Raw genomic sequence first — 8,709 nt, forward strand, 5'->3', positions numbered from 1 at the left:
TGACATTTCCAGACGGCTGGGGACAGAGCTGTTAATACAGCTCCTAATGTTGTGCCTACGTGGGAAAAAAGGGACACAAATTGGTTGCTAGCAGTTGGTGTGACTGGTCGTCTGTGCTGTGATCCTGCAGGCTGTTGAACACAAATAGCCCCCTATAGACACCGGAAGACATAGAGATGAGTTCAAAATGCAGGGTCCGTAACGTATGATTGGGCTCTCCACTGATTGTTCCTGTCAAATTTCAACCCTCAGCAGATTTGCTGTGGCCCTTCTTAGAAATGTGGTTAGACATTTTTCTTCCCAAGCTGGAAAAAATGTAGAGGGTTTTTCCACTCTCCCATAATGTAAAAGTGACTAGACGTCTTTGCTAAAACTTGCACTCACACAGGCAAATTTAACCTCCAGGCAAACACCAACCATGGAAAACTGCATCTCCAAAGGTGAGTGTTTTGGAAAGTTAGAAGAGTGTGAAAAATAGGGGCCATAATGGAAACTATTCCTGCAATAGTAGGCAAATGATTGTATTACCATATTGGATTCCTTCTCCGCAGTGTTTCGTGTTTCAAGCCAACCCTGTAACGCACAGTGCACCGAAGACAAACAAAGCCAATAATGAACTGACCAAAATTCAATGTTATTCCAAGAAACATAGTTGAGGTGAAGTAAGTTATGCGGAATGGAAGTTGAGGTTAACTGAACACAAAGACAAAGGAATTTGTGCAGTTTGGGGTATGTGTAGTAAATATCTTTGCCTTTGCATCTGGTACAAATTGGAGATTGCCATGCAGAAAGTGCATACCCTGGGCCAAAACAGTGGTTGGTCTTAAAAATATTTCAATTGTCTTCAAAAAACTAAATACTGTTTCTCGAGGATTTGTGTTTGTGTAGCTTCAAGATATTCCATAGGGAACTCTGTAGAGTGCCAATGTTAAGATAAAATTACCCTACTATCTGAGGCCGAGCTGAAAAGTTTAAAAGAAAGTCTCCTGTACCTCTCAGCCAAGGTCCCTGATGAGACTCACAGAGATGGCCCTTCCAGAGAAAAGTGTTGTCTGAGGAGAAGTGCTCCCCCTTCCACCTTTCTGAGAGACTTTCTTTCTTCTTGTTAGCTCTCTGCTTCATGGCTTTTTTTTTTAAATTATTCTCTCTGAAATGTGTTAGTTTGCCCTTCCCTATGCACTCCTTCACTGAAGGTCAGAGAAAGGGGGGAGAGAAAGGATGGAGAAGGACCACAGAGATCCACAAGCGATGACAAAAATGCTATTTCAAATTGCAAATCCCTCTTAGGTGCGGAGCTGAACTTAGTAACTTTTTCTTCCGTTGGGCTGAGCACTCCTGACTCCGCTGTTAGTTGTCCTTTCCAATTTTGCAATATTTTTTACTTCACAGCATGAGTTGCCTTACGATCAGTAGCTGAAGAGATACTTGGTGCCAACCATTCTGGGTTTGTACTTGAGACAGCAACATGGGGAGATGGGTCCTGTTAGTTTTAGTTAATACAGTATGGACACCTGCGTTAAACTGCTCACAGTAGGCAAGAACAAAACAAGTGTTTTTAGGGTGTGACTCATCCGGCCTAAAGGAGACGATTGATTTAGGATAAGATGAAATGTGCTCTGCAAGTGCTTATTTGTCTTTATTGACTATGAAGGGTATGCAGGGTGACTAGTCCTGCTGGAAATGCCTACATTGTCAATATCTGCATGTGAGCAGATAGATCCTAGCGCTGCTTTCTGGTGGAAGTCAGGACACTGACCACATCTAACAGACAATGCCCTGATTGTCGACGTTACCAACCAGCGTGTTACCATTACTGACTTCTGTTCCTCGTTCGAATGCTGGAAAAACTTTGAAGCAAAGGAAGGCGGGGTAACATCTTCTGGTTTCTAAATGAAACTGTGAGGCATTTCAAGATCATAATTTCTTGATGGTTTCTTCAGCAAGACAAGTATCAACATAACCTGTTAAAATGACGGCACTCATTGCTGTAGGAACCTGGGCTCTAAGCTCTGAGCAAGGTAGGAAAATCTGAGCCCAGGAAGGAAAAAGAGAACATGTACAATACAGGGGCATAAAAAAAGAGAGATAGGAGTAGGAAAGAAGAGATATATGGGAGTAAATAAATCAAGAGAGTCAGGAATGAGAAAACCACAGAGAAACATGGAGGGGCTGTCTCTGCCTAAGCCTTCCCTAGTCCCAGACATCTGGTATTTCCAGAAAGGAGTAACCTTACAGCCTGTATGATGAAAGTGGCAGTGTGCTCCAAAAATGTAGCAGGGTCGTCAGGGATCAGAGAGTTCCCCATTTGCTACAGTTCCTCACTGTCTTTATCAGACACATGGGATGTCAATGTTCTCTGAGATCCAGATGATCTTCTCTCCTTCTCACCCTGTCACTTACAGCTCTTTCTTCCTATTTTAACTGGGTTTGCAATTTTCCTCTGCACTTTATGGATCCCAAAAGCCATCAGATTTGAAACCATCCCTACAGCAGGTCCCTCTGGCCTCTTTTGTTCTGCCTTTGGTTTCCACATCTTTCCATGGCGTGAAATCTGCTAACACAGAAGTCTCACCTGTTCAGACACTCTCAAGCCTTCAGCCTATGCTTCAGCCCCTTGAGGTGGGTGTACATCAGTGCAGCCGTTCAAACTGCATGCCACCACACCCAGGATGGGGACGGTGAGGTTTGGGGAAGCCAGGAGAGGTTTGGGTCTCTGTCCTGTCACTAATCCCTCTACCCTCTCTTCCCGGCATATCTGATTTTCTTGAGTGACCTGCACAGGAAGGACTCCGCTGTGCAACGATGGCACAAGTCATTGCTGGCCTGGGTCCCATTGTAGCAGAAGGATGGGACATGGGGAAAAAGAGAAGGGTCACTTCGGCATCTGCATTTACAATTGACCATTTCCACTCCTTCCTCCTTCAGTTCCCTGGGAAGATGAGACCCTGTCGCCAGGATGCATCCCTTTTGACGCATTTACTCCATACGTGCACACCCTGACATTTTCTGGGCTAATCATACTCTTCTGCATGGATTTCTCTCTCTTACCAGAGTCTAGTTCAGGATGATCTTTTCCCATCTGCAGTCCCTGTATTTTCTTTCAGGGTTGATGCTGCTCCCTTCGTACAGGGTGCCTGCCATTTCAGTGGTGCAAAGACCTTTTCTCCTGGTTCCCAGAGCATAGCAGGGGATAATAATAGCCAGCAGCAGCTGACATTTTTGCCTCTAGTCTTCACCTGTGTTTAAGATGCATGTCTTTTCCTTTGAAAAGGCCAAGGAGATCTTGCCTCACAGTTGAGTGTGACTACAACAGGTCATTGTCCTTCCGGTCAGTGGGCTGGCTGTACAGAAGAGAAATGAGGGTCAGATACTATATATAGCTTGTCTCATACCTTTTCCCTCTCTTGGGACACTCTGGTGTCCTGACTAGCTGCCAACTTCACATTTGCATTCCCTAAGCCCCTCAAGGAGCTTGGCCCCTTGTTTCCACAAGTGGATAACACCCCAAGGCCTCAGGAAAGCCGTGCTGGCTGGATGAGGAGCAGAACAGCAGAAGCCATCCCGTGGACAAAGTTGTGAAGGACTGGAAGGAAAAAGGGCTGATTCAGCTTCACAGTTTGTTGGTCAAGGCCAAATTCTGCCTACTCACATCCATGCAAGTTTGTGGGATCCATGAAATTCGGCACAGCGCTCTGCTTCAGTGAGGCTCGGGATATAAATATCTTGGTTTAGGACTGGAAAGACAGACAGACAGATAGAGGGTTTCAGCTTAGTTTCAGTGCTGCAACATGAGCTTCCCCAAGGAGCCTGTCTGAACCTAGAAGAGTTGTTGGCTACTGCACTGAAAGATAAAACAGTGAAGAACTAATACAGCTTATAATGATTTGACTGAACCCAGATGAGAATTTAAATGCTAGTTTCCTGTGAGCCCAGCTGCAGGGGACTGCTGGGATGCAGCACATCAACTTTGGCCCGTCAACACTAAAGTTCTTCTGAGGCTATCTGGCCCGCATTCATTCGCTGGTTAGCTCAGCCATTTCTGAGCCCAGGAAAATGCCAACCCACCTCTGCCTCCAATTCTCAGAAATGTTAGCTAAACAAGACTCAGGGAGCATTAAATTGAGAGCAAAACGAAAACAGAACAGGGCAGGGAAAGGAGTTTGTTGTTGCAAACAGACTACAAGGCAAGGAAAGCTTGATTTTTCAAGTGTCTACATTTATTGTAAAAACTACATGTGATAATGTATGAGCTTTAAGATTATAATGGGTATCCTTCTAGCAGGTAAGAAAAAAAAAAGTAGGCCCTGCTTCTGACACAGTGATTCATGATGCCAATTGCATGTCACTGAAGTGACTTGCACAGGTAATCATAAGGAACGGCAGTGGAAATAGAGCCAAGTTTGCTCACTTGCCGTCACATCCAGTGAAACTGTATGTGCTGCTCAGAGTCTTACTTAAATCATAGAATCATAGAATCACAGAATGGTTCCGTTTGGAAGGGACCTTAAAGATGATCTAGTTCCAACCCCCCTGCCATGGGCAGGGACACCTCCCACTAGACCAGGTTGCGCAAAGCCCCATCCTGCCTGGCCTTGAACACCTCCAGGGATGGGCCATCCACAGCTTCTCTGGGCAACCTGTTCCAGTGCCTCACCACCCTCACAGGAAAGAATTTCTTCCTAATATCTAACCTAAATCTACCCTCTTTTAGTTTAAAACTGTTATCCCTTGTCCTATTGCTCCCCTCCCTGATAAAGAGTCCCTTCCCATCCTTCCTGTAGGCCCCTTCAGGTACTGGAAGGCTGCTATAAGCTCTCCCCGGAGCCTCCTCTTCTCCAGGCTGAACAAACCCAACTCTCTCAGCCTGTCCTCACAGGAGAGGTGCTCCAGCCCTCTCATCATCTTCGTGGCCCTCCACTGGACCCACTCCAACAGGTCCATTTCCTTCTTGTCCTGAGGACTCCAGAGCTGGACACAGGACTCCAGGTGGGGTCTCACGAGAGCAGAGTAGAGGGACAGAATCACCTCCATCGATCTACTGGCCATGCTTCTTTTGATGCAGCCCAGGATGCGGTTGGCTTTCTCGGCTGCAAGCATGCATTGCCTGCTCAAGTTGAACTTCTCATCCACCAGCACCCTCAAGTCCTTCTCCTCAGGGCTGCTCTCAAGTCATTCTCTGCCCGACCTGTATTTGTGCCTGGGATTGCCATGACCCAGGTGCAGGACCTTGCACTCGGCCTGGTTGAACTTCATGAGCTTCACACAGGCCCACCTCTCAAGCCTGTCCAGGTCCCTCTGGATGGCGATCCGTCTTTACTACAACTACTACATTGTTAGTACTGACAATCACTACTGTTTTACCTACCATAGAGTTAAAATTATACTGATACTACACGTACCATGAGCAAAGGGAAATAAAATCACAGTAGCCATGATATGCTAGCATCTTCTGGGGAGATTTTCAGCGCTACGACTGGCAAGCAAGCATTTAATTCCCTTTCATTTGTTTTGATAGCTATGCAGCTGAACTTCTGTTTGTGCCTTTGAGAATTGTCACTGACACTGCTACTACCACAAGAAGAAAAATCAAGAAGACAAAGACAGGCAGATGTCTTTGCCCATGCATCTTTATCTTCACACATCCACCTCACGTTGATGGCCAGAAGAGCGTGTTGGAAATATAAAGGTTTGAGGTCCATATGGAATGCACTACATGTTTACCTTCTGGAAATTGCCTCTGTCCCGGAGCCCAGAATCATTATTTTCCTGCTTCTTTCCCACCATTTTTGTTAGACTTTCAGTGGCTCTACAGCTGGTGCAATTTAAAATGCCATTTCCAAGGCATGACAATGGTTGTGGTGGTTCATTGCTGCATTTCTGATCATCTCATTTTGCCCTGCATCTACCCGATTTAGAATTCTTTATGGTGCTCTATAAATGGGTGTCCATTAAGTAAGCCATAAAGATCTTTTAACCTAAGGTCAATGTTTGGCTTACAGTGACTATATTTAAAGATGATTAGTGGAACTCTGCATTCTGATTAAACAATTCCGCATAAAGTAAACTCATGGTAATTTAATTTTTCTTTTAACTGTAGGCAGAGTATGAGATTCACATTTCTTTACTAAAACTGAGGGGGGGAGAAACTGGTTTGATTACAAGAGTAAATATAAGATCATATGATTGAAAAATTAATAGCTCCCCTTATTCCGATTTAATCTGTTAAAATAACTTTAGAAAAGGCTCAAGGACTGAAATATTTGACTACTATTCAGTAAACCAGCCAAACAGTTTAGCAGAGTCCCCGTGGAAAATCCTTGATTGACATTCTGCATGATAACTGAATACTTGGGTTTTCAACCAATACCTTTATGCAGTATTTTATTACATATTCTTACACATTTTGAACAGCTGAGAATTTATTGGGCTTTTCCCTGTTGAAAAAAATCTTGTGGATATTTGAATGGAGTGTTTATTGTCAACTGAATTCAGACTCCAGGGACAACTAATGTTTTCTATCCTAGATAAATCCACACTGAGAATTGGACAATGTCACAACTGAGTCCCATCAAGTAGATCACAATAGGTCATTTTACTTTGGTGAGGAAAGACTTGTCTAAGGAAGTCTTGAGTTAAAAAATGTAAGTCTATTACATCTAGTGAAAAATATAAAGCACATTTTCCTCAAAAAAAGTAATATGTTCAAGATCCATTGAAAACTTGGCTTGAAAATCCCTGTTGTGTGGGTGTGGAACATCTAAATTATTCAGAGTGTTTGCTGGTGGGAGATGGTGTGCTATCCCACTGAGATACCAAATAAAAACTATTCCAGGTCAGTCCTGAAAATGACTCCTGACTAAAAGAGCTGAAGGTCAGAGTTCAAAAGAGCCAATAGCTTGAAGTTAATTGCCTCAAGTCCTGTACAGCACTCTGTACATCTTCACATACTGTTACCATCTAGGTAATAATGATAATGTATCCTATTGCAGGAGACTGAGTTGAGCCTTTAATGATTTCTTCTGGTAAGCCTTCTGCCTTAAAATGTCATGGGCAATGCAGTACTCTGGACTGCTCTGGGTCAGAGCTGAACATACTCAGGGGCCATGGAGAAGCTTGCATTGCCATTGCAAAAACATGCCTGTTTGAAGAAAGTCTCTGATATTATCAGTCAAACATATCCTCTTACCTTTAGAAGCATTTTAGCAAATTACCAGAAATTCCAAGGTTTTTCTCTGTAGTCTTTAGGCATTTAAGCCCTGGAGACTATAGTAATGGCATTCAGTGTAATGGCAACACTGTCAGAGAACGAGGATATGTCCGGTGTTAGGATAAGATCTCCCCAGTGCTGTAGAAAGCAGAAACAAACAGAAACAAACACAAAACCTCCAGTCATCATTCAACCTCATTATTGTGATTCCTTAAGGATTCTTTAGCATCTAGCAGCTAATAATCTGCGTTACCCCAGGCTGAGGTAGAGCTTCTTGTGGACGTAGCCATTTCTCTGGTGCAAAGACAAATGACAGAATAAGCAGATATTATCAGAAAATCTTGTATGTAATAGATACACATTGCAGTTAAATCTCTGAGGAGGTCTTAATGCCAGTCTCACTGTCATGAAGACTACCTCCATCGTTGCAATGACAAGCTATATTTGTCCTAACAGAGGGGTTCAATTACAATCCCTTCTCCATTTGCAAGGTCTCCATATGTATTGCTTGTAAGGTAATTAGATGAACCTTTAGTCAATGTTCAACTTGTCCAATACCAAAACTGGTAAAAGACTGTGATTATTGCTCCAGTTCACTCCATGCCGATTTCATGCAAGCCACAGGCGGCAGAGCAGTGAGCTTCCCTGCTATGCAGCCCAGGACACAGGTTATGGATATAGGTTTGCCTGTTCTAAGTTGATCAAAGAGGGAATCCATCAAACCTGCAGACACATACGCAACCGCTTAAACAACAGCTGAGTCCTAAAGAAAGACACTTTTGCCTCAGGGATTGACCTGAACCTTCCTTTCAAACACCTACCTTTCAAATGCTGCCGGTTTGCAAAGCATAGGGCTCAAGCTCCACCTCCCCATTAGATATCCACAGCGTGAGGGTAGCCTTGGGAAAGGATCCCTTCCCAAGAAACTGAGAATGTTTGCTCATGACTTGCAGCTACTTTTTGTGACGCACACATTGTTCAGAGTTCCCCTCCCAGAAGGTCTCTCTGGCATGGAGCGAGTGATACGCCAGGAGGGTAGAGATTTGGATTACCTGCAGCTACTGAAACAGTCATTAATTTCCTGCTTCAGTTGTGCATATCTTCCAACTAATTTATACAGAAGGTCAAATAGAGGTTGGCAAGAGCTGGAGAAGGAAAATACCACCTTCTAAAAGTCTCTTACGCCAACCACTTCTCTTCTTACACCAAGTTGAATTCAAACCGAATAGATATGTTTTGCTGGATCCAAACAGCTTGCTGCCTCCAACGGGGTCAGAGGTTCATCTGTGGAAAGAGTGTAAGAAACAGGGCATATAACACAGTTCTTCCCCTGACACACTTCTGCATTTCTGGCAATCAGTGATTTACCATTTGGGCTGGAGGCTGTATCCAGTGTTTGTAAGTTACAAACAAACCTATCCTACATGAATTTGTCTAATCTGTCTTCTCACTGATTTAAACCTTTGGCCTCCATAATATGTTACGATTAAGAGTTTCGTGAC

The 8,709-nt window shown here is 43.8% G+C and overlaps 1 protein-coding gene across 1 annotated transcript in view; it reads right to left on the minus strand.

Moving 5' to 3' along the window:
• Positions 1 to 8,403, minus strand: part of KCNE2 (potassium voltage-gated channel subfamily E regulatory subunit 2) — a 33,600-nt gene extending 25,197 nt beyond the window's left edge. Inside the window, exons 1-2 of the mRNA XM_054214422.1 lie at positions 8,029 to 8,403; positions 7,187 to 7,345 (exon numbers count right to left, since the gene is read on the minus strand). The gene's annotated coding sequence lies outside the window, so the exon portion shown is untranslated. The remainder of the gene's footprint in view (positions 1 to 7,186; positions 7,346 to 8,028) is intronic.
• Between the last annotated feature and the right edge of the window lie 306 nt (positions 8,404 to 8,709).

This window comes from Rissa tridactyla, chromosome 1 (genome assembly GCF_028500815.1).
Source record: "Rissa tridactyla isolate bRisTri1 chromosome 1, bRisTri1.patW.cur.20221130, whole genome shotgun sequence".
Lineage (NCBI taxonomy): Eukaryota > Metazoa > Chordata > Aves > Charadriiformes > Laridae > Rissa > Rissa tridactyla.